General features: G+C 38.9%; 1 long non-coding RNA gene across 1 annotated transcript; it reads left to right on the forward strand.

The window, feature by feature from the left end:
- The first annotated feature begins 5,175 nt into the window (after positions 1 to 5,175).
- On the forward strand, positions 5,176 to 21,003 carry LOC148160495 (uncharacterized). The gene is made up of 4 exons (XR_015765083.1): positions 5,176 to 5,243; positions 20,292 to 20,358; positions 20,631 to 20,698; positions 20,829 to 21,003. It is a non-coding gene; the product is annotated as an uncharacterized LOC148160495 (long non-coding RNA).
- The last annotated feature ends 6,638 nt before the right edge of the window (positions 21,004 to 27,641 follow it).

Raw genomic sequence — 27,641 nt, forward strand, 5'->3', positions numbered from 1 at the left:
GGAAATGTGACCTCTCCTCTCTAAATTTTCCAGTATAATGTTCTCTAGGTGTGACAGTGGTGGTTTAGATTCAATCTGTTTGTGATTTGACATAATAAAATGTTTAATTTGTAAGTACTTATAAAAGTGTTTCTTTGAAATGTTATATATTTGACATAACTGCTCGAATGTAAGAAGCCTGTCATCCTTATAAAGATCTGCCAGTTTCTGTACACCTTTATTTGACCAGATTTTGAAACCTCCATCAGCTCTTCCTGCCTTAAAATATCTGTTCCCCCAGATAGGTGAGAAAGAAGAAATGGGAGGGGTATCTCCAATATATTGATGGGTTTTATACCAAACATCAATTGTATTTTTTAAAAAGGGATTTTTTGTCATTTTTATCAATTGTTTTGGCCTTGCGGAATACAAATACAAATTTAATCTAAGGTTTGTTACTAATTGTTCAATTCTTATCCATGCTGGGGGCATTTCGGTTGAAAAGTAGAACATGGCTGAACGCAGCTGGGCGGACCAATAATACAATTTAAGATTAGGAAGTTGTAACCCCCCTCTCTCATATGGCAGGTATAACAAGCGAAGTCTTAATCTAGGTTTTTTATTATTCCAAATAAATCTACTAAAAATACTGTTTAATCCATTAAAAATTGGTTTGGAAGAGGCAAAGGTATTGACTGAAAAAGATACAAAAATGTTGGTAATATATTCATTTTGATCATGTTTATTCTGCCAATCATTGATATGGGCATTGTCATCCATTTATTTAGTGACTCGTTTACTTCACTGACCAGAGGATCATAGTTTGTTGATACAATTGTTTTAATGTCTGGGGTGATTTTAACACCAAGGTACACAAATCCTTCTCTTGCATTGATAAATGGGGTTTGTATGACCGGGTTTAATCTTTCATCCCTGTTCAAAAATAGAATAGAGGACTTTGAATCATTTATTTTGTAGCCAGAAAACTGACCAAACAACTCCACCTGTTGCATTAAGTTTGGGATGCTAGTGGACAAACTTGTCAAAAAAACTATCAGATCGTGAGCATACAATGCCAATCTATGCTCTTGGTCTTGTTAAGGAAGAATATCTAAAATAGTTAACTTTGGTAAAAGTTTGGCTCTCTCTCTCTTCCTTAGATCCCAGGTCCTCTCGGCGGGCCACGTGTAGCCACAAGGAAATCAACAATGCGTGTTGACGTCACAGAATTACAGAATTTAATCCAATAAGAAACAACTCATGAATCAACAACAAAACTGCAGAACAACAGAAACATACATTGATTACCTGAGACAAAAAGATAAAAGAAAAGGCAAAGACGCGTCTTTGGAGAGAGCTGGTGCAAAAAAGGCAAAATAGTGGCAGCAATCTGGCTTGTTACTCCCTGGGCACGAGCTTTTATAATGTAGGTGTGTCTTTCCTTTTTAATATATTCAATTAAGGCGTACCTCCGCTTGACCAACTGGAAGTTACCTTGGACACCCAGAAAAACTTAGAACTTCCCCTAATTTACTGCTGTGAACAAAGGCCATTTGCTCTTTTGTTTAACAAACGAAGAGGAGAGGCTCATCCTGAACTCCTGTGGTTTTAAAACCATCTAAATAAAAGATATACTGAGAAAAGGATTTCACAGATATGTGTGAAAGCCGGAGTCTCTCCCTACATAAATTCTCAGGAACAAACTTAAATTTTGTAATTAATTTAAGGAAAGTTTATGTTAACAAACTCAGTTTTGCTCTTCTGCACTCAGCATCCCAAAAGATTGAGTCCTGCCTTAAACCAAAAATAACACATAAAATCAACAGAACAAAATGAGGTACAATTCCTTTTTTCTAACCTAAAAAACATCCTAAGTATACAAGTTAACACAATCGTTTTCCAAAACCCCATTTAGCATAATCCTGAGTAATTTTCTAATACTAAACAAAACATTTTCATTTAATTCTAACATTCAAATCCATTTATCGTCTAAATTAATTCTATCTAATACTAAACATTTTCATTTAATTCTAACAGTCAGAAATAATACAGTTTTCAGTGAGAACATGCTATCTATAACTAAGAAAAATATCTTGTAAGGTAAATGTTAGTGGTTTAAAATGTTCACACAACCCAGATGTTCACAGAAGGGTTCTGGTCTCCCGTGAACTCTGCAAGTTCCTGTTTCCCAAGGTAATTTAAATGATAGTGGAAGTTACCTTCCTGCATATGTTAATCCATGGGCTCCTGTCCTATGTGTTACAACCACAGGGGTCCAGGGAGAAGCTCTGCAGATCACCCCATTTTCCTTGGTATTTTTGAATACTTACCCAGCCATAGTTTAATTTTAAATCACTAACAGAAACCTGTTCAAAGTTTAAAAATTTGTTCAAAAAGATTAATCTGTATTAAACACTAAAAATAATCATTTTTCTCAACAGTCTCCCAACTGAATGCCAAATAGATCAGTTCGCATTCTTATCATCATTGCCAAGGGTTCTATGGCTAAGACAAATAACATTGGGGATAACGGGCAACCCTGGCGAGTGGAACGTTCTAATGTGAAGGGTTTGGAGGCTAAGTTGTTTGTCCAAACACTAGCTTCGGGAATTGTATACAAAAGCTTAACCCATCTAAGGAAATTGCAGCCAAATCCATATCTCGGAAGAACGTTAAATAGATATGACCATTCAATTCTATCAAAGGCCTGACGAGCATCAAGTGATAATAAAGCCGTATCTTTAGCGTCAAATTTCTCATGAATTATATTTAGGACTCTTCTTATGTTGTGAAACCCTTGACGTTTTGGTACAAAGCCATTTTGATCGTTATGAATTAAATGTGGGATAAAGGGGTCTAGTCTTTTTGCTAAGGCTTTGCAAAGTATTTTAGTGTCCACCCCCATCAGACTGATTGGTCTAAATGAAGAGCACTCCTCGGGGGGCTTACCAGGCTTTAACATCAGTACGATCATTGCTTGTCTTAGAGTAGGTGGGAGAACTTCATTTCTAAATGCTTCTTCATACATATTGAAGAGTGGGACTATAAGTTTTTCTTTGAAAGTCTTGTAGAATTCAATGGGGAAGCCGTCTGGCCCAGGAGCTTTACCACTATTGATACTTTGCATGGCCTGTGAAATTTCTTCAATCGTTAAGTTTGTATCCAATTCCTTTTTTGTTTCTTCTGTGAGTGTCTGAAACTGAAGTTGATCTAAGAATATATCTTGTTCTTCCAAGGTGTGGCAGCACTCTGATTTATATAGTTTCACATAGAATTGCCTAAAGCTATCGTTAATCTCAGATGGATCTACTGTTACACTGCCAGAGGGGGTCTTTATACTATTAATTGCTCTTTCACTTTGTATTTTCTTAATTCTCCATGCCAATAGTTTCCCAGCTTTTTCTCCTTGGTCGTAATAAGATTGTTTTAACCACATTAAACTTTTTGCTGCTACCTCATAAGATAATTTATTATATTCAGTTCTCAAACGTAACAATTCACTCTGCTTTATTTGGTCATCATCGGCATTTAAGTCTAATTCCAAAAATTTGATTTGTTTATCCAAAATTTCCATTTGTTTCTTATGTTGTTTGTTTTAAAATTGTCCAAGTTAATGTTAATCAAACAATAAATTTAATGAAATCAAAAAGGATGTTTATTCAAGTTTGTGAATAAAACTGCAGTAGTAAGGTTTTACAGTAGCTATGTGTGCTATTGTCATTACAACTCAAAAGTATTGAGTTAGTCGAGTTGTTTAAACGTATAAATATTAACATTTTTAGGTTTTGAAAACGTAATTTGTTTGATTACATTTTACTTGTATAAATTTTGAGTAAAGTAAACTCATTTAGTTTTACAGTGCTCTGCAGCAGAGCGCTGCTTCACGTGTTTCTGTACACGTGACTGTGTGTCCTAGAACCGGCTCTGACTGGCCTCAGCTTGGGTGGCACAGCTAAACAATTCAGACTAATGCAAATGTTTTGTGTAAACAGGGATGTGGTCTAATTTTACTTCTTGTTTTCTGTTTCGACCTTCACCAGTCCTGGAACATTAAGTTCTAGATAAACAGTGTTTCTAAGCTCTAGTAAAATGAACAAACAATTATTTTATCCTTCTTTCCCTTTAGACGTTTAGCCCCATCTCTCTACATTCTTTGTCTTTGTCTCTATTGAATTTGAAATGAACACAAAGCAACCTTTAATACTGATATATTTTGTCACTCACATTTAAAGAGCACCTGTGGTAATTATTAAAGACTTCTACATGCTTTACAACTGGAAACACCTGCAAATGTGTCAGTGTATCAATATTTGTTCTCCCCACTGAAAAATATGGATATATTATATTTGTAACCTGCATATCTAAATACATAAACACATTTTGTAATCAGTCGTTTTTAACATTGAAATCAGTTGTACAAATGTTCAAAACTTTCTCTTTATTTGAAATGGAGAAATCGGTGTATCATGAATGTTAACCTTTTACAATCCAAAATCCTCATCATTTTCAAATACTTTATTTTTTGCCTGGACTCAAATGGATTAACTTATTAAGCATTTTTTTGTCCGAACACACAGACTGTGATGTTCAGTCCACTTGCTTAAGATGAGTACAAACAAGCTGATAAGAATAAAGTTATGTTTATTTGAAATCTAATATAAAACAGAATGTTTTTGTTTCATGCAGAAAGAACCAAGTGAAATCAACACTTGTCAACCAGTGGATTTTCTTATAGGTCTTACAATCTATTCAAACTAAAAGTGAAACAAAAATTTCTCCAAACATTTGCATTTATCATCACTGCTGCAGTCCTCCAGTTTTCATGAACACCCTACCTCAGGTGAAGCTTTTGTCACTGTTCTGTATTTTTCTGTCAAAGTTTGAAAAGAGAAACAAATTGCAAGCAGAAGCCAGGAACAGTTTTAATAAAGTATTTTATTTTTATATGAGTCATTTCTAGTTAAAAATGAAGCTTAGAAAGTTGTTTAAGTAATAACAACATACTCAGATTAACTCTCACTAAAATTACAGAACACAATGTAACTCAATCAGTATCTCAAAATTATCAAGTTAGTCGAATAAGATGTACAACTTACACATACTAAAATTTTTAAGCTTTGAAAGTTAAATTTTTTCAGAGGCAACAAGTTTTTACCATATTTTAAGTAGGTTTGTCCTAAAGTGAAAGTGAAAGCCTTCTCTGCTTAATCATTCTGCTGCGTCTTTCAGTCTCATTCTCAGCTGCAGAAGCACCGAAAGTAAAGGTAGGAGTCTTTTTTACTGTCTTTGTGGGCTGTGTTGACTTTCTGTGATTAAAAAGAGAAGAACTTTATGTAAGAAATGTAGCTGATCAAGGAAGCTTTGATTTATATCCCCTCCCCACAAACTGTCTTTGCACTGGTGGTTTCAGAACAATTCTCATCGTCTTCCCTAAACACAGACGTTGTTTGGCTGCAGAGACAACTTCTAACTTTGACTTTATCAGGCTGTCCTAGAGCTTTAGATATCAGGAGCTCTGCCTGCTTTCAGTTCGTTCTCGACTCCACATTTCTACCAGCGTGTTCTCACCGTGGCTCACAGGATCTGGGCTAGAGGTGATCGCCAGTGAGCAGAACAAAGTCACTGCCAGTAATGCCTGCAGCTGTAGTAAAAAAAGATAAAAAAAAATAAAAACTAAAAAAATATTGTTGAATTTTTTTTTTTACTATTTAATCTTCTTTACTATTAAAATTGTGGAGAAAAAAAAAGCTCTTTTGTGCCAAAACATCCAAAACCTAAATGTTATTGGTCAATTTACTTTTATTTACCGGCTTGGCGCTCTTCCTGTAAGCTAAATGTGACTAGTGCAACTAGCTAAACATGAAGAAGTGTATTTCTAAGAAGGGTTGAGTGGACCCCACTTGATCTTTCTACCGTGTGTGGTTCTGGCTATGAGCTTTTCATTTAGGCCTGAGTAGCGAAGGGCTGGCGAAGGCCTATTGTAATTATAGGATTTCTTATTATTATTTTCTGTCATTTTACATGGCCTTCTGGGGCCTTTAACATATTCAAAAACTCACCAAACTTGACCCAAAATGGTCCCCAAACCAAAATTTTTGGATTCCGGTGGAATCGCTAGTGGGCGTGGCCAAACTGCTCTATAGCACCACCTAACATGAGATAGGAGAAACTGTAAGTCGTAAAGAACTGAAACTCGGCATGTAGGTAGAACCCCCAACTCAAGAAAAAAAAGTCTCTTGGAGGTACCCCATACAATGGACAGGGAGGCTGTCATTTTGGGTCAAAGGTCAAAGTTTGGCCATTTATCACTTTTACTCACGTTGAACTTTAACAAACTCCTCCTAGGGATTTTGACCTATTGGCTTCACTCTTGGTCAGAATGCAGGTAAGACATGGGGCTTTAAAAGTTATCAAAAAAATTGACTTTTCGTATATGCTCAGGGGTTGTGGCAAAGCAGCGAACTTGGCATACTCGCCAAAGCAAACAAAGCGCTATAACTTTCACATAAAAAGCTCAATTGGCCCCAAATTTGGCATGAGTGATTGTTAGACGAGTGAAGCCCGCCCCCTCAGAACAGGAAGTGACTTTTTTTCTTGGAGAACTCCATCTCTGGCTCTCCTGACCTAATCAAGATAATCTTGTGTCAGATGACAGATAACAAGTTGGTCTCACTTGCTTTAAACAATAAAGAAAAGGCTTGGTTGTTGCAGCATGGCAGTACATCAACAACATAACATTTGGCCCTTAATTCCACATATTTCAGCCAAGCTGCCACACACAGACTGTGGATCAACCCTAATCGACCCCCCAAAGGGAACCCAGTCTAATATTTGGTGGGCGTGGCTTAATTACTCAACAACACTCCCTAGGCCAGTGTTTCTCAACCTTTTTTGGGCCAGTGCCCCCTATCCCTTATCCAGGTCCCTCACCGTCCCCCACTAAAGAATTTGCAGGCGACTTTGCACTGACTATTATTTTATTATGAATATTACTATCACTATTGTAGATGTTCTGATTTTTATGCTTGTTTCTGTATTTATTATCAAATATCATTTCCCAGAGAACAAAAAAGCAATGGGAATAGAAATTATTTTCACAGGTGTTTACAAAAAATGCAATTCAAGTTAAAATTTGTAGGCCTAACAGCAGCCAATCAGAGCAGCAGGGCCGAGCGCAAATCGTGACACCGCACCTACTAAAGGCACTTCCGGTGGCAGGTGTGACACCTGCCACAAGTGCCACTGGTTTCGGGTCTAGCTGCCAGTGCTGCCACTGCGTTCGGCTGACTTCGGCTGACCTCGGCACCTCGTACCGGCACTTCCTCTGACACCTGCCATTAGTGCCACTGTTTTTGGGTCTAGCCGTCAGTGTTGCCACTGACTTCGGCAAATGGACTACATATCCCATGATGCTTTATTACTAGCAGAAGAAGAACTTAAAGACAGACGAAGAAGACAGAATTTAATAAGAGTTTTTTCGCAGAAATACTTATGTTAGCTGAATTCCTACACGTTTTGTATATCATGTATGATTCGTTCATCCTATTTATTCACTAAAGTTCATCTGAATAATCCAACCGACTCCTTTCGTCTTTGAATTAATCAAATACACAGCAGGTATAAGGGATGCCATTGGTTTCGGCACCTTTGTAACAGCTGAGTCTGGCCTCCACTAGAGCTGCTGTTAGGTGTCCAGGATGTTTCAGAGCTGTCACAACTGGTGCCGATGTTTTGGGGGATGGCAATGACAGTTTTTGGAAAACGTGTTACTTATATTGCCTGTTTATAAATTTTTATTTCAATGGTAATTGTATTGGTTAATTATCCTTGAATATTTTTGACTTAATTTAATTGAAGGAAGATGGCCAAAGTAATTGAATCTACCACTAAGTATCACCATTACAGTGGAACCTGTTGAACCCCGTTGGGTTGCCAGATAGGGCTTTGGCCAAGATGGAAATACGTAGCAGTTGTGTAAAACGTATATTGTAGAAATTAATAAAGTTTGAAAAATAATTTTTAAGCGTAATGATTTTAATTTCTCATGGATGAATAATAAGTTATTTGATCCTGATGTAGTAAATTCACATGTTGACTAAACATGAATTTTACAGAAGACTTCAAATGATTTCAGAGAGGGATTTTATAATACACAAATATTTTACTTCTTGGCTATTGAAAACTTAAATCATATGTTATTGCTGTTTAAAGTATTTACATACAATGCCTAATAAATATTGACAAATCAATTACTATGCATATACTTTGTGACATAAACTTTAAAAAATGTTGAAACATATCTGCCAAATAAAATATGTAAGCAGCACAATTTTCTTTGAAAAAAGCATTTGCATCTTAAGTATAAACTAAAGTAATTTTTATTTCCAAAAATATGTAACAATCTTGTTCTTTATGCTGCTTAAGATTCACACACTGTCAAAGTTTTTGAGATGTACATACTTTGTGTTTTGACTTATCAATATTCAATATTAGTGTAAAAAATTTGAAGGTGGTTTAACTTGAAAGTGAAAGTCCTCCTGCTGCCTTGAAAATGCTATTGAAATGCATTTTGTAGCTCAGATTTTAGTCTTTTTCTCATCTTTGAATAAGAAACTTTGAAGACAATGAATAGAACCAGAAACAAACACAGAAAAGCAACCTTCATGTATGCCACACAAATCTGTAATGAACTTGACAAATAATGAAAAATAGCAGATTAAATTTATTAAATAATAACAAGCAATAACTCTTTAAAACTGGTTAACAGGCATTTTTGGAAAATTACGGCTTCCACTAGAGCTGCTGTTTCACTGTTTTGAAAAGTGTTTTCAAAACATTAAAAACACTTTTCAATGTTTTTTGAAAAATTGCATTATCTTAAATAAAACACTTAAAGTTATGACATCCTATGCACTGTCATGGAACCATGCTGAACATAATGTCACTCTGGAATTGTCAATATCTCATGTTGCCATTATCACTAATATTAACTAATAAGTCAATATTAGTGAACTTACCCGGTTTAATAATCAATAGCATTATATTAAGGTCATTGTATGAAAATAATTATAATACGGAATTGACAGGAGCTTGTCACCACTGACATACCATGGCAACCGAGTGTCAGTTGTAGTGGTAGGTACCTAGTGGTAGCTATTATCAGCTGTTGCAGAAGAGGTCCCATCTGACAGTGCAGGAGTTGTCTTTCTCTGTTTAAGTCTGAACACCGGCTGTATATTTAAATATGTATGAGAATTATGTTGGAATTAAGATATATTTTATTTCTATTTGTTTGAACTAAAGTTATTCATATGCTACATTCTATCTGAAACAGATAGAGAATGAGGTTAGCAGCCTGTGGCAACCATGGCCACCTTACTTGTGCCACCTTACCCATGGTAAGGTGGCACAAGTGGCACCTTACCCAGAAGCCCGTGGCACAAGTGACAGCTTATGGCAACTCTCAACATGTTTTCACTGAGGCAGTTTATTGGAAACTGAAATTTGAGACTGTATAAAAAATAGACCAGGGCATATTTGCTTTTCTAAGGGAACAGAATACTTAAGAGGAAATGCAATACTTTGTGCCAGATCCACCATTATTTTCATTAATTATAAATTCATTCATATTAAATCTGACACAGAAGCTGTCACCAAAGAATATTCTATTCCTATTCTATTGTTTTCCCCACTAAGCATATTTAAATATGCTGAAGTATGTATAATACAATTAAAAATACTTTAAAAATACAACTGTTTATAAATATGGCTGCATGTATAAGGTTTCCAGTAACAAAACAGCGTGTTATGAAAGATTAAATGTTCAAATACGTCATTGTGCCTGTTAAACACATAACGCTGAGTGGAGCGGTCGAACGCTATAAGATGGACGCCCTAAATCTCGTCAGCAAAAATAGGCGAGAGCGGTCCGTGAGGCGTGGGAGGTGCCAGTATGAGGTCGTGGAAACCCTTGGAAGGTGCCGAGGTCAGCCGAAGTCAGCCGAACGCAGTGGCAACACTGACAGCTAGACCCGAAAACAATGGCACTAATGGCAGGTGTCAGAGGAAGTGCCAGTACGAGGTGCCGAGGTCAGCCGAACGCAGTGGCAACACTGACAGCTAGACCCGAAAACAGTGGCACTAATGGCAGGTGTCAGATGAAGTGCCAGTACGAGGTGCTGAGGTCAGCCGAAGTCAGCCGAACGCAGTGGCAACTCTGGCAGCTAGTCCCGAAAGCAGTGGCACTTGTGGCAGGTGTCAGCGGAAGTGCTAGAACGAGGTGCCGAGGTCAGCCGAAGTCAGCCAAATGCAGTGGCAGCTCTGGCAGCTAGTCCCGAAAGCGTGGCACTTGTGGCAGGTGTCAGCGGAAGTGCCAGTACGAGGTGCCGAGGTCAGCCGAAGTCAGCCGAACGCAGTGGCAGCAGTGGCAGCTAGACCCGAAAACAATGGCACTAATGGCAGGTGTCAGATAAAGTGCCAGTACGAGGTGCCGAGGTCAGCCGAAGTCAGCCGAACGCAGTGGCAACACTGACAGCTAGACCCGAAAACAGTGGCACTAATGGCAGGTGTCAGATGAAGTGCCAGTACGAGGTGCCGAGGTCAGCCGAAGTCAGCCGAATGCAGTGGCAACTCTGGCAGCTAGACCCAAAAACAGTGGCACTTGTGGCAGGTGTCAGCGGAAGTGCCAGTACGAGGTGCCGAGGTCAGCCGAAGTCAGCCAAACGCAGTGGCAGCACTGGCAGCTAGTCCCGAAAGCAGTGGCACTTGTGGCAGGTTTCAGCGGAAGTGCCAGTACGAGGTGCCGAGGTCAGCCGAAGTCAGCCGAACGCAGTGGCAGCACTGGCAGCTAGTCCCGAAAGCAGTGGCACTTGTGGCAGGTGTGACACCTGCCACCGGAAGTACCATTAGTAGGTGCGGTGTCACGATTTGCGCCTGCTGTCTCTCAATCAGAGTGGAAAAAATATTCTAATTTTGTGCCATTTTCTAGTTGTTAAATTTTGCACAAAATGATCAGATAAAAGATGTTCAACATGCCAGTTTAAATTTTGATCCATTTGCCAAACGACTGAACTCTGCAGCATTAAAACATTGATAGAACTGTAACTACATTGATGATAGCTCTTCTTCTCTTCAGTGTTTCTGTCGGTTTCTGGGGGAGCAGCTCTGTGCTGCCTTCAGGAGAACGGGACATCAGAGTATCATCCATAAAATTTCACCCACATGGCATTTATTGTGCAAAACCAGAGCTTTCAGTGGAAAAACAAAAGTTCCAGGTCCTTTTAATGCCATACAAATATAAGACAGAAACATGGATTATATCTTTATACAGATCTGTCTACTGATTTATAGATTAATAGTTTTACTGGACAGAAATGACAAAGAACAAATCTGGTTCTTAATCAAATCCTAATGAGTCAAATTGAAAGTGTCATGGAGTCGTCAACCTCATCACATTAACACTGACATGAAAAATAATATTGAAAAAATAAATATATCAAATCTAATTAAAAACATAAATAAGTGATAAGTTCTTTACTGTTATGGTCTGTAAGATATATTTATTCTCAGTATTAGATGTGGTGTCAACATGGAAGCGGGCAACCTTCAAACGGAAATAAAACACTTTTTAATATAAGTTGCTGCTTTGACATGATCACAGAACTGCCAAAGTGAATCACAGCAACGTCATCAGCCGGTGTAACGCTGAACTGATGCGGTGAAGCTACCAGTAGCAGGAGAACGGAGCTGCGCCAGAAGCTACAAACACTGAAGAGAAGAAGAGCTGCCATCTATATGCTTGGTTTAATGTGGTTTAATGTGTAACATTAAACCAAGCATGGTTTAATGCACATTAAGCCATGTAATGTTTTATCAAGTTGCTCAAAGTCTAAACTGGTATTGTTGTGCATTTAAGGTGTAAAGTTTATCTTCGACCAAACACCCCCCAAAGGAATCCCAGTGCCCCTCTTTTGTAAAAAAGTTCCGTCAGCGCCCCCTGCCATCCTTTGAACGCCCCCTGGGGGGCGGTACTGCCCACGTTGAAAACCGCTACCCTAGACATATTTAATATGTCTTAAAAAATTAGCCCCAGGCTAATTTAGCCCCAGGCTAACGTTTCAGCAGGTACCTAGACAGAGGAAATGTAACTACGCTCCATTTAGTCTGTTGGCAGTCCCTGCATTTCTGCATGTCTCCCCCTAGTGGCTGGAGGTTTCCTCTGTGACATCTGCTTCCAATATTGACAACAGTCGTCAATTTCCTCCTATTTTAAAAGCACTAAGCAAGAAAAATGAACTGTCTTTATAAACAGATCTACATCAAGCCTCTAATCTGGCCATTCGCCATAAAACATAAAGTTGGAATAACTTCCCCACATAAGATCTCAGCTGCACCAAACTAATTGAGATCGATCCTTTTCCATCCACCAACAGGACTGCAGTCCAATATTTGGTGGGCATGGCCGAATTCCTCCACAGTGACCCCTAGAATATTTTTTAAAAATCAGCCTCAAGCCATGCTTTAACCTAGAATTATGAAACTTGGTACACATGTGTATCTTGTCAGGTCCAACAAAAAGTCTCTTGAAGCCATGGTCTAAACCCAATAGGAAGTCGGACATTTTGAATCAAAGCCGACATTTTATCTATTTTATATTGATGTTGTATTTGAGCGAACTCGTCCTACAGCTTTTGAGATCCAGGCTTCAAACTCAGTCAGCACAGTTTTGAGGCATTGAAGGTCAAAGGTTATCAAAGGAATTTTAGTGCATCAAAGCATGTGGGCTTGGCCAAGCCTCAAATCTGCCCATTCACCATGAAACATCAAGGTGGAATAACTTCTCCATAGAAGCTCCCAGCTGCATCAAACTTCATTGGTATCATAACAGACCAAAGATCATCACATTCAAATGGTCAATTGGTGACATCACTTTATCCAAGCCCCCTTCCAACAGGAATTTCACCGCCATAATTTCACCGCAGTTGCAAATTTTTTTTAAAATCTTCCACTCATAGAACTAAATCTTTTTGGTTAAGCCGTTTTAATTCTGGAATAGTCACATGTCCAACATTTTACTGCTAACTTTGTTTAAAAGTTAGCTAGTCTAGTCACAATGACTTAGAACACATGTGTCAAACTCAAGGCCCACGGGCCACATGTGGCCCGCCATGTCATTTTATGTGCCCCCCCCCCAGCGTTTTATAGACCCATGATTGACTTAAAATAGGTTTTGAGCACGAATTGACAACAAACTACATCTCCCACAATGCATTCTGATTATTGCCAACATTACGGCTTCTCGCCACTAGAGAGCAGCAGTCACCTCAAGCTGCTTATTGATTTTACCAGCGAATAAAACTGAGATGTTGACAAGCTAACATCATAATGTCCAAGAAAAAAAAATCGATCTACAAGTAAGACTAGGCCTGTCGCGATAAACGATAAATCAATTAATCGGACGATAAAATAACCTATCGAGATAATTTTAATTATCGTCTCTTCCTGCCTTTTTTTCTTTTTATTGATGACACTGAATGAAAAAAGGCTCAGCTCCGGTGCTCTCCACTGACCCTCCCTTCCTCATTTCCTTAGTCTAATTGTCCAGCGCACATTACACGAGTTGTCGGCCCATTTTCAAACCCTGAGAGATACATTAGCCGACAGAAATCCTAGGTATAACGGTTCGATCGTCGTGGTGTCTAGCCACATGGGCAAAAAATTACGGCTGCAAGTCCAGTTAACTAATTTTAAAATCAGGCATTAATCAATGCTTTACTAGAATCTACCTGTGATGCATGTGGCTATAGAGTCAGTGTAAAGACCTAGCTGAATGAAAATAATTATAACCTATTTATGTTACGTTAACGAAGAACAGCTGAAAACCTACCGGGTTCATCAACTGCGGTAGCAATTTGGCTCCAACTCCTCCCCTTTTCATTTCTATATTCTTTGCACGAAACGTTAAATAAATATTAATGTTGTTCCCACATATCATCTCCGATGTCCACTGGACTTCGGGTTGCACCGTTTCAGCTGTTTGGGATTCCCTCCGTAATTTCCCCTCAGAAAGCAGGAGGAGAATCCGCGCTTTCTGATTGGCTACCTGTCACATTCAGCGTTAAGCTCCCAGTCGGGGAAAACCCCTGATTTAGATCGGAACGGCCACCACGATCTACCGTAACCCATCATACACTGCAGGATGATCAGTTAGATCGGCAAACGATCTAAGCTTGTCATAAAGGGAAAATAGGGGCAAAAAATGGTGTGGTGTGAATTATTGCAATAGGAAGTTGATGTGCCCGTTTTCTCTATTTAAATCTAGTGATTACTGAAGGGCAATACAGACTTTATTTAGTTAATCAATTTCAGTGTTACGTGTTATTTTGAAAATAATATCAGGAAATCGCATGTAGTCATTTCCATTAAATCAGTGTCAAAAGGTCTTGAAACAATATTATCGTTTATTGCAATAATTTCTTTAGACAATTAATCGTCCAACAAAATTTGTTATCGTGACAGGCCTAAGTAAGACTGTGAATGAAGATTCAGTGAGTTGGTGTCATGGGTGGCAGGTCATTCTAGACTTTTTTTTGTTAACCGTTATTTTGACCGACAAGATTAAAAATATTGGTCATGTACTATTTTTATCCGTGAAATTATAATCATATTAACATCGGCTATTTAGCCGCATTTTTTGCGGTTTAGCTAATATTCACAGTGAATCCAGATCCCATCACAAATTAAGCAGATAAATGCATCTACATTTTTCACTGTAATGACAAAAATCACCCCAATAACTTTTAATAAATTGAATTAAGTGACTTGACTTAAATTAGCATCACTTCACCCGCTGAGGTCTGAACGCACTTCCTCCTGGTCCCCATCTGCAGAAAAATCTGCGCTAATTCATCAGTCAGTTGGATCTGTCTGATCCAAACAGACCAAATGAACTCTGAGTGTTTTACCCTGCGCGGGCCGGTGTGCGCTTTTACCAGGATTTTTTTGTTTTTGCTTGTTTTCGCTTCTCTAAAACGGACATATGTTACGTCTGCAGCTCCTCCAGAGCGCCGCTCTCCTGGGTAACGTGCACCCAGAAGGCTCCATTTGTTAAAACCGCTAGATGAGTTACTTCCAGCGGTTTCTAATTCTTCGCAGCGGCGGAGCCACGCCCGCAGTGGTTGAGCAGCGGACTGCACAAGTTACAGTCTAATTAACTTCTGCATCGTCATTTATTTCCTCAAGATAAACTGCCGGCTCCTCAAATGGATTAACACAGTGTTGTAATCTCTTTAGTTTTCTCTGGTCTGTAATGGAGACTAACCCTAACCCGTCATTTCAACCAAAGGTTTTGAATGAGCTTCCTAACCAGACGCTCCAAAGTGTTATTTAACAATATGAGGTGTATATATAAGGTATATTTTTAACATTGTATTTTCATACATTTATGCTAGGGCTGCCCAAGTCTAGTTTTCCAGAGCTACCATCTGCAACTTTAGATGTGTTTCTTCTCTAACACACCTGGATCATTGACTCATTATAAGCCTCTACAGAACTGAGTTGCTGCTAATGAGGGAAGTCAACCTTTTGTCTGGGGTGTGTTTTAGCAGGGATGCATCTACAAGTTGCAGTCTGGAGGACTGGACCTGGGCACTCCTGATTTGTACCGTCAATGTTGAGGGTGGCCAATATGCTGAAGTGGCCTTCAGTGAAATTGAGTTTGACACCCCTGATTTAGAATGAGACTGAAACAGCAGCGAAATGAGGCTTTTCGTTATTTAAAGTGAGCAACACCTGATCATACTCGACCACTTAACATGTAATTATATTATATTATATTATATTATATTATATTATATTATATTATATTATATTATATATTTAGGAGAACAGCAGTCCTGTTGATGATGTTGAAGAAAGGTGAAGAAGCTCTGGTGAGGTCTTCATTTAGTTTATTGAAATATGTATTAACTGTTTTTAATTTTTAAATAAGCTAAACTATTTTATTATGAGAGGAGCAGGTCAGGGAAGACATAGGAGAGCGAGTTGGCGTTTCAGGGTGTGAAGATATAAAAATTATATTAATTATAATAGAACAACAAAGGAGAACAGGTGGAGACTGATGTCAGGTTGATTTCTTTCAACGTTTCAGGATTTTATTCATTATTTCCACAGAATAAGGGTAATGGTTAGGAGACAATAAGTGCTTGAGGAGAGGTTAAAAATAAATTAGTGAAAATTTTTGCTATCAGAAACGGGTTACACAGTAAATAGAGTTGAGATGTTTAATAATGTACACATCTGAAAATTGTTAAGTTGTTTAAATTCTCATTCTGTATGATAAAAGCATACTTTTTTTTATCTTTATTTAGTTCACATTCTGACACTGTACATTACTGTAGTGTCTGTTGTAAATACATGAATCCATGTAGGAACATCAGGCTGCAGAGAGTCAGAGGGAGGCAGAGACAGAAACACATATCAGGAGATATTTTAGTTAAATGTTTGCGGCTGAAAATGACAGGAGAAAAAAAACATTTAGTCTTTTTGCCTCAGTGTTTTTATGGCTCATGTTTGATAAGTTACTAAATGTGCGGCTGGAAAGTGAGACTGAGTTAACAGTGAGGAGCTAAGGGTCTGTTAGATGTGAAAAGTATAAGTTTTATTTATTTTGTAGATCAAACTGTTACACTGATGTAGAGAGTTGTTCAAGAAGAACAAAACTTGTTTTTTTAGATTTTATTTTTGTTGGTCAAACTGATTTGAGTTTAAAACGGTGGTCCTATTTTATGATTTCGTTTTTACTTTGGTTTTAGAAAGAGGCAGAACCTGTTCAATTCTCAGTCAACTTTTATCAATGCATTTTGACCTATAATCAAATGCCTTTTCACCTATAAATATATCAGAATATTTGCCTCACAACTAACAAGCTAAATACTCTGTGCTACCAGAGTATTTAGCTTGTTAGTTGTGAGGCAAATGATAAAGTGAGTGTTCATCCTGGAATGACAGTCATTATGGTATGTGGATGCCTAACTTTAATCTGATTATTGGATTGTAAATAGTAACATGTTAGAATACTTGTTACTGAAACAAGGGGCCAGATTAGAGTAACACATTACTGACGTGTTGATGGCACAATAGCTTATGACATTTCTGCTCAAGCTATTTACTGATCTGTCAGGTTTCCGATATGCGTCCCCCCCAATGACAGACTCGTTCCTACGCCCTTGTTCAGTACATGCATCATCCTTTTTGCACTAAACGTGTTAGGATTGACTTCTGTTAACCTTTAAAGAGCCCAACAGCTTGAAATTGCAATTCAGTTTGACTGCGCTTGTGCGTCGTAAGAGAGTAATGCTGAAGACATCAGTGTGTGTCGCACATATATTTTTTGATCTCTCATCTCCACCCTAAAAATGGGTGCTAACTAGCATTGCCACCTTTCAGAAATGAAAATAAGGGACACCACCACAGTACGTCGTCCTACTCTCATGGGTTGGGATGGCCGCTGCAGTGATCGGCAATATTTTATGGCAATGTTTTTGTTTTTAAAAAGTAATCCATAGAGCAATTGTTCATACATAGAGTACTCCAAAATTGTACTTCAATCAGAGTAGCATACCTTAAACAAGTTTAATTAAGCAAGTGTAAAATGTATTTGGTAAACTGCTCAAGTACTGAGTAACTGATCATAACACCTGATTTAATAATCAAAGTGCATCCTCAGACAGGGCTCGAAAAGCACAAGTTATGTGAAAATTCTGGTATTGTAAAGCGTATTACCAAAATATTTACCAAATTTACCACCTGGGCCAGGGTAGTCAGTGTTTTTCCATTGGGACAGTTAAAGAGAATGAATTAAAACAAAACAGAGCATTTGATATAAGTGAGCCAAAGAGCCACTTTTGTCCCCAGAGATTCAGGTTGCAGATCCATGGCAGATGGAAAGTGTGATCCTATCTCAATACAGTAGCTAAAAGTGCAGCACTATAATTTTTAATTCATTATTAAAGTAAAATTGTGAAGGTTAAAAAAAATGCACCACTGAGCATTAACACAAGACATTTATTTAGCATAACTTCCACCCTTGTTAACCCCCATCTAGAACTGCCCCTGGGCAGCAGGTTTGTGTCTGACATTAATGACCACTGAACACTGAATTCATAGAAGATGTTAACATTTCTTAATGAAAACAAAGCCCTAACAAACCTTTTTAAAGTAGGAATTATTTATGTATTTATTGTTAATCTCTTAGTATGATTTGTTCTTTAAATGACCATTTGTATTATTTTGGCTGATACGACTATACATTAAATAAGCAAATAATTGATTATTTAATAATCAAACTGTGGCAACCTGGGGGTGGATTTTCTTATTATGAACCCAAATATAGTATACGAAGGGTTACATTGACCAACTCCTCCACCTGGAATAACTCGAGGAAAATGTAATGTAATAAGGACACAGGTAAGCACAATAGCACTACAATATTGCACTTTATCCCCTTAGTGCCATCAATGCTCCCGGCAGCAGGGAAAGTTCAAGTTGGTCTTTTAAAACAATAGGTAGGCAAAACAGCAGTGAGTGTCACTCCAGATGCAGTGCTGATTAGAGTCAGAAGGCTAAAAAGAATAGAGCAAATTATTAATACAACTGCTAACAAAAATATAACTTGCAGCAGCTGCTTACCTGTGACCTGATAAATGACTGCACTGCCAAATAGCCAGATCCCCAATTCCGCCTAGATGCAGTGGAGCTGTTAAGAAAACGCTAAGTGAAGTCTTTGTTTACATGGGGTAGACGTTACTTAGCCACGCTAGCCCTTACCTTCCTGTCATCAAACAAATGAACAGAGAGATCGGTCCAGATATTGGAGGTGCAGCAAAGGAGGCTAAGCAGATAAACCAATTAGCATTAATAACTATTATTAAAGCCAACAAACAATTAAACAGCTGAGCCACGCTTACCCAGAATGGTGCAAACAAAGGAAACAGATTCAGTTGACGTCACGACGCAAACAGCCTCATGACAGGTGAAGGCTTGCTTATATGCAGCAGCCGAAATTGGCCTTAAAGTGGCAGCGTACCATTTATGCTGCTACTCAAACCATAACAGTCTACTAAAACCACAATAAGAAACTTAATTAATCAATACAAACATTTTGTGTACCATATCCAGGGGCGCTGCCAGGAATCTTGGGCCCCCTGACAAAAAATTTATTTGGGCCCCCCTTCACAGCTGCTGTTACAATTGTTTGAGTCTATTTGACCCATAAAAAGCGTCACAATTTTAAAGGCTTGCATCTGCCTTGCTTTCTTTGGTCCAATACTGATAATTAGCACAATATTTACTGCTCAGGAATTTAACATCCAAAATTGCTTAAATTTTTTATATTAGTTTGATACTGAAATGTCTCTCCCCATGAGCAACAGTCAAAAGCAACATGCAAAATATACATGAAGCAATCCAGACTTCTCAAAAATGCTATGTAGTTGCATTTTATTCAAGCTGCAGTATGTAACTTTAATAAAAAATGTTTTCTCCATATTTGTTAAAGCTGTCACAATGTCGTAGCAGTTTGTTATGAGACAGCTAATATGTGAAACAATAAATCTCCTCCATCTCCTTTGTGAATTAATATTACTAGCTAAAGTAATGCACCGTTCTGACCCAAACAACCAATCAGAACCAGTAGGACGCTCTTAGCGCTGTCAATCAACCTCATTCACTCACTGCTAAATGTGCTAATGGTAGAGAAACAATTTATTACAAGAAACTGTTTATCTGCCGTCATTTGGTAGCTATGCAAACTAAACTGAGCATTCACAGTTTGAATCTGCACAGCTCTGTACTATGCTAGCTGCGGCATGGCACAAATTGAGGAGGAGGAAGAATGAGCAGCACCACATGAGATTGTGATTGACAGCACTAAAACTCTCCTGTCATTCACTGGTTGTTTCTAGCACTGGGAGAAAGCAGAGGAAATAGATTTTTCACACATTACCTCTCATACCATATTGTCACAACATAATGACAGTTTTAAAAAATATGTGAAAAAAATATTTATATAAAAGCCAAATATGGGACGATTCCATATATTAAGGGACAGGTGGCAACCCTAGTGCTAACATAAGAGTAAATTTAGCTTCTCTGAGCTATTGTTATATTTACAGCAGCTGAGTTGCTAAGGAGGTTGATCAATCAAATTGATCAGTCAGATTTTAGAGTTTATTCAGTGAAAAACAACAGCAATATAACTTATTTCATAATGTACTTCATTCACACTTGTTTAACCTGCAACCATCTCTATTAAGGTCTTTTTTAGATCAACACAGTCCTAACCTCCAGCATCAGCAGGAACAGCAACATTATACCCAACAGGTAACACAAACTTGTAGGTTATGTTTGTTTTTCATTGACCCAACTTAATGAAGATGATATATGATGATGAGAATCCATATTAGATTTTCAGATCATAAATTCAAGTATCATTAATGTAGTTTTCCTTTCCAAACATTTAAATTCAGTATTTTCTTTCCAAAGTTACATCTAACATGAAGTAGTGCATAGTGTAATTCAAAGAACCTGTGCTACTTCCAAAAACATTTGGATGGATGAATGGATAAATGTTATTGTGTATTTATTTGTGCCAGGAAGTCACAAGATGGGAACTATCCACAGTGTAAACCAAAGTGTGGAAGATAAGATGAAGAGGCATCAGGTAACAGGTGTAAACTAGCAGGGTTGGCCCACATGTGTGGGGAGATCAGTAACTTTTTTTTCATGGAAATCCAGTTGTTGACATCATTTTATATGTAAATTTTATTTTGGTTGTTTCACTGTGTATTTAGATAGAACACATGACTACAGGCAAAACGTTTGAGGCAGATGAAGTCTTGTTGGAACAAATTATGTTAAAGCTCAAGGAAAAGGGAATTAAGGAGAAGAAGCACCTCATTGTCTTCTGTCCCATCACATCTCGTGTTGGCTCAGATGTGGAAGCAGCCATGGAAAAAGTGAAAAGTATAAATATATCTTATTTTTATGTTGTTGTTTTTTACCAAAAATAATCATTAATTATTGTGTGTTTCTAACCTTTGTTATACATCTATGATAAGGTGAAGTATATGACTGGTTTTCATTTCTCTTTTGTAGGTAGGACGAACAATAAAGAACAACAGGCTGACGCAAGACAAGGATCAAGACAAGATGCAGGACAAAATGTAGGACCAGATCCAGGACTAGATGCTACATCAAACGCAGGACAAAATCCTGGACCAGGTGGAGGAGCAGATCCAGGACCAGATGCAGGACCAGATGCAGGACAAAATGTAGGACCAGATCCAGGAAAAAATACAGGACCAAGTGCAGGACAAAATGTAAGACCAGATGCAGGACAAAATCCAGGACCAGATGCAGGACAAAATCCTGGACCAGGTGCAGGACAAAATTCTAGACCAGGTGCAGGACAAAATCCTGGACCAGGTGCAGGACAAAATCCTGGACCAGATGCAGGACCAGATCCAGGACCAGATGCAGGACAAAATGTAGGACCAGATGCAGGACAAAATCCAGGACCAGATGCAGGACAAAATCCTGGACCAGGTGCAGGACAAAATTCTAGACCAGGTGCAGGACAAAATCCTGGACCAGGTGCAGGACAAAATCCTGTACCAGATGCAGGACCAGATCCAGGACCAGGTGCAGGACAAAATTCTGGACCAGATGCAGGACAAAATCCTGGACCAGATGCAGGACCAGATCCAGGACCAGATGCAGGACAAAATGTAGGACCAGATCCAGGACCAGATGCAGGACCAGATCAAGGACCAGATGCAGGACAAAATGTAGGACCAGATCCAGGAAAAAATACAGGACCAAGTGCAGGACAAAATGTAAGACCAGATGTAGGACAAAATCCAGGACCAGATGCAGGACAAAATGTAGGACCAGATCCAGGACCAGATGCAGGACAAAATGTAGGACCAGATCCAGGACCAGATGCAGGACCAGATCAAGGACCAGATGCAGGACAAAATGTAGGACCAGATCCAGGAAAAAATACAGGACCAAGTGCAGGACAAAATGTAAGACCAGATGTAGGACAAAATCCAGGACCAGATGCAGGACAAAATGTAGGACCAGATGCAGGACAAAATCCAGGACCAGGTGCAGGACAAAATTCTAGACCAGGTGCAGGACAAAATCCTGGACCAGGTGCAGGACAAAATTCTAGACCAGGTGCAGGACAAAATCCTGGACCAGGTGCAGGACAAAATCCTGGACCAGATGCAGGACCAGATCCAGGACCAGATGCAGGACAAAATGTAGGACCAGATCCAGGACCAGATGCAGGACCAGATCAAGGACCAGATGCAGGACAAAATGTAGGACCAGATCCAGGACCAGATGCAGGACAAAATCCTGGACCAGATGCAGGACAAAATCCTGGACCAGATGCAGGACCAGATCCAGGACCAGATGCAGGACAAAATGTAGGACTAGATGCAGGACAAAATCCTGTACCAGATGCAGGACCAGATCCAGGACCAGGTGCAGGACAAAATTCTGGACCAGATGCAGGACAAAATCCTGGACCAGATGCAGGACCAGATCCAGGACCAGATGCAGGACAAAATGTAGGACCAGGTGCAGGACAAAATCCTGGACCAGATGCAGGACCAGATCCAGGACCAGATGCAGGACAAAATGTAGGACTAGATGCAGGACAAAATCCTGTACCAGATGCAGGACCAGATCCAGGACCAGGTGCAGGACAAAATTCTGGACCAGATGCAGGACAAAATCCTGGACCAGATGCAGGACCAGATGCAGGACCAGATCAAGGACCAGATGCAGGACAAAATGTAGGACCAGATCCAGGACCAGATGCAGGACAAAATCCTGGACCAGATGCAGGACCAGATCCAGGACCAGATGCAGGACAAAATGTAGGACCAGGTGCAGGACAAAATCCTGGACCAGATGCAGGACCAGATCCAGGACCAGATGCAGGACAAAATGTAGGACTAGATGCAGGACAAAATCCTGTACCAGATGCAGGACCAGATCCAGGACCAGGTGCAGGACAAAATTCTGGACCAGATGCAGGACAAAATCCTGGACCAGATGCAGGACCAGATCCAGGACCAGATGCAGGACAAAATGTAGGACCAGATCCAGGACCAGATGCAGGACAAAATGTAGGATTAGATGCAGGACAAAATCCAGGTCCAGGTGCAGGATCAGATGCGGGACAAAATCCAGGACCAGATGCAGGACAAAATCCAGGTCCAGGTGCAGGATCAGATGCAGGACAAAATCCAGGACCAGGTGGGTGATTGTCACGAACATGTCACAACTTATAGCAAAAATAAAAAAGCATTGTATACACACAAAAACACACCTTAATAAAATAGAATCTAGTCTTATTGTTCAATGTAAAATTATAACCTCTATGCATATTTTTAAAGAATTTTTAGACATTTTAGTCTGACATTGAGTAAATAAATTCATTACCGTAACACAATTTTGATGAAGAAATATGAAACCACAAAAACATTTTTCCACTTTTTTTGGACACCATGGACTTCAGTGTCCACAAAGGAGAAGGTACCAACAAAGAATAGTTATTAATAACAAAATTTATTATTTTAATGTAAACAATTATTTCATTACCATAACATGAATAAAATTTTAAAAATCAATTTTGGTTCTAATTTTTTGTTAAATCATTAAATTGAAAAAACAACACAACCATAATATAAAGAGTCTGACCATTTCATTGAGGAATTAAAAAGTTCATGTAATTCTTTTATTTAATCTAAATAAATTATCATAAAATGAGCATAGCGGTAATGAAAAAACGTATGTCGGTAATGAATAAGAATGTTTCGGTAATGAACACTTTATAACTACACTAACATTTAACTACACATAAATAATAAAATGGCATGTAATCCTTAACCCTAACAAAACATACATCTGTAAATTATTTGACCAACATTGAGCCATGGAAACAAACCCACAACTGACTTTTTTTCATCTCTGCTTATTGCTTGGAATGTAAGGTTGGGCAATTGGACGGATTCATCAATCCTCGACAATAGTAGGGCTGTAGTGATACAATAATCTCACGATACAATACACGATATTCTGCTCACAATATGATATATATTGTGATAATCAGCAAACGATACAATTCAATACATTTTTGTGATTTTCTGAAAGATTTTAGAGTGAGAGTAATTTTGGTGAAATTTTGTGACTATTATAGAGTTGAAATGTCAAAAGAGAGAGAAATGTCAAAAGCGCCTCCATTCCCCGGCTTTTCCGATTATGTGAGAGGGAATGAGCTTCCAAACGTACAAATCGAAACAAAACATTAGATTCCTGTGTTTTTGGAAATGTAAAATTTTCAATAAATAACGATGGGCTGTATTTTGTTGCTGAGGAACGAAGTAAAGTTGCGCAAGTAACCGTGAAAGAGAAGCGGAACGGAGAAGCGGAAAGGAGTAGCGGCGCGAACGGAGCAGCTTCAAAAGCAGTGAGATCTTGAAATTAATGCAAATTTCGACTGGAAGCATTAACTTCATAATTAGTTTTTAGCTTAGTGGTTTCTGTTCTGTATATAAAGGATTGCCTGAAGAATGAACATGGGTTGATAACATCCGAAGCGGGCGCGCAGCGGCGCTGTGTTTTGAGCAGGAAGACGAAGAGGAAAAATCCCCAGCCGGAATCCGCGGCGCAGTGAGGATTTCCATGATAACAATCATTCTTGTTAGCAACAGACAAAGAGTACCAGAGACTGAGAGTACTATTAGATCCTGGCAGTCTGAGAGGCAGCTACTCAGAGATACAAGCAGGGGAATAACGGGGCTGCGTAGCTGCAGGGAGTCGATCACTACGGGGTGAGGCGGAGCGGCTACTTTAGCAGTTAGAAGAAAGCAGCTTACAGCCACGGCTAACTCCAGGAGCCAAGGTAGAAAAGCCTTTTTTCCCATAGTCTAAAACACATATGTCAGAGTCAAGGCCCGCGGGCCACATCCGGCCCGCGAGAAGGTTTTTTACGGCCCCTGGGATGATCTTGATTTATTATTAGAACCGGCCCGCAGACCGCAGCAAGCCGGCACCCCGTCTGAAAAAAAATATCTTCCTCATTTGAACTGTAAGTAGTTCTTTAAATGTTCTGTGAGATGATGTACTTACCCATGTATCCATAACAACCGGAACTTTCAATATCCACCAAGTTATTGCCGAAATATACCGTCTATTAAACGAGTGCCCCCCGGATTAATTACATTCTCTGCAGCTGCAGCTGCGAAGTTACCGTATTAACCCGATACTTGCTGGAAAGTGCAACGTCTCCTCTTTCAGAAACCGTTGGAATTTTTCCACTTAGCGCTACGTGTGGCGGAATTATGGTACTGCAAATTTAGATGTGTCGCCGGCGACACATCTAAATGCCTTGACTCTGACATATGTGTATTAATAGATTTTTGCACTTTATTTTATTGTATTTCAATCCAATTATATTTTAAAAATATTTCAGTTGTGCCTGTTGAAAATTAAAGATTACTGACAGAGCCATAAGAAAATATTGCTTTATTTATCTGATCATATTGGAATATATTTGTTAGGTTTTCAGTAGGTTCAATTAGGTTCACTAGACTATATGAGTCATTTAAAAAAATTTCAATGAACATTCGATCAGTCCGGCCCTCGGCTTGTAGCTAAATTTTTTATTTGGCCCTCCATCCATTTGACTTTGACACCCCTGGTCTAAAAGACTGCTTTTGTGGCTGCATTTTTACTCCAAAATGCAACCAAAGTGTCCAAAAGAAAAAACATAAGTGCAATCATTTGCATATTGAGAGTCTACAGAGGCTGATAATCTCCCCACTATGCTCCTGGATTACCGTTTAACTTTTGAGTTTTATGTCAAATCCACATGAATTAAATGACATAAACTAATTCTCTCACTGCATCGTTGATTCATTTTGTCCAGCTGTACACTGTTAGACTCTCCAATCAGAGTCAGGTATTGCGTAGTTGGTACTTTTAATCAGTTTTCAGTTAACTAAATTCAAGCCTATAGAACACAATAATGTGACTAAAATCACTCTGTCCTAAAATCTTTCAGAAAATCGCAAAAATGCACTGAATCGTATCGAATTGCATCGTCCAACAAATATTGTGATATATATCGTATCGTGACCAGAATATTGTATATCGTATTGTATCGTGAAATTATTGTATCACTACAACCCTATTCATGTTATCAAGGTTTTTATTCCTGTGCAAACAGTTCAAGCCATTTCAGGTTTAATACATCTTATTTTCCTGGATGCAGCTGAATCAATAAACTGTCATTACCTGCAATGAATCAGAAAGAGTCTTAGCCTGACAGACATGAAAACAGCCCTTTGAAAAGTACAAAAGCTCAATAACATTTTGATGGTAGTTTTTCATATACCGTATTTTTCGGACTCTAAGCCACTGCTTTTTTGCCACACTTTGAATTATTCATTTAGAACAAGCACATGCTAACAACAGGCACAACAGAGAAATGTTTTCAAACTCATACCCCCTCATCATTGAAACCACACGAAGAAGTTCATATGATGCAGCTTTTAAGTTGAGGACTATCGATCTGATGGTACAGAGGGATACTGTGTACGTGTAACAATCTTTTAATACATAGTGCCGCTACATGTAATCCATGGTTTGAGGTTGCAGACAGAGGGCTGCGTCCTTAATAAGTCCAACAAATTTTTGTGGAAAACCAAGAGAGTCAGAGACACCAGCGGCTTATAGCCCCATGCGGCTTATACAGTTGTGGTCAAAAGTTTACATACACTTGTAAAAAAACATAATGTTATGGCTGTCTTGAGTTTTCAATAAGTTCTACAACTCTTATTTTTCTGTGATAGAGTGATCGGAACACATACATGTTTGTCACAAAAAACAGTCATAAAATTTGGTTCTTTCATAAATTTATTATGGGTCTGCTGAAAATGTCACCAAATCTGCTGGGTCAAAAATATAGATACAGCAACAAAATTTGTCAATTTTGGTGATGTAGCGAGTTGTGTCAATCAAATTAGCTTCATGTCATGGCCTCTTCACTTCTTCTAAGTGATTCTGATTGACTACAGCTGTTGACTTCTCATGAGCCCATTTAAATAGGGCTCATTTGACCCAGTGATTAGACTCAGCTACAAAAGCTACAATGGGAAAGTCAAAGGAACTCAGTGTGGATCTGAAAAAGCGAATTATTGACTTGAACAAGTCAGGGAAGTCACTTGGAGCCATTTCAAAGCAGCTACAGGTCCCAAGAGCAACTGTGCAGACAATTATACGCAAGTATAAAGTGCATGGAACAGTTGTGTCACTGCCACGATCAGGAAGAAAACGCAAGCTATCACATGCTGCCGAGAGGAGATTGGTCAGGATGGTCAAGAGTCAACCAAGAATCACCAAGAAGCAGGTCTGCAAGGATTTGGAAGCTGATGGAACACAGGTGTCAGTCTCCACAGTCAAGCGTGTTTTACATCGCCATGGACTGAGAGGCTGCCGTGCAAGAAAGAAGCCCTTGCTCCAGAAAAGGCACCTTAAGACTCGGCTGAAGTTTGCTGCTGATCACATGGACAAAGATAAAACCT

The sequence above is a fragment of the Poecilia mexicana genome, unplaced genomic scaffold, assembly GCF_051168715.1.
Source record: "Poecilia mexicana isolate PSO_F unplaced genomic scaffold, ASM5116871v1 scaffold_2, whole genome shotgun sequence".
NCBI classification, from domain to species: Eukaryota; Metazoa; Chordata; class Actinopteri; order Cyprinodontiformes; family Poeciliidae; genus Poecilia; species Poecilia mexicana.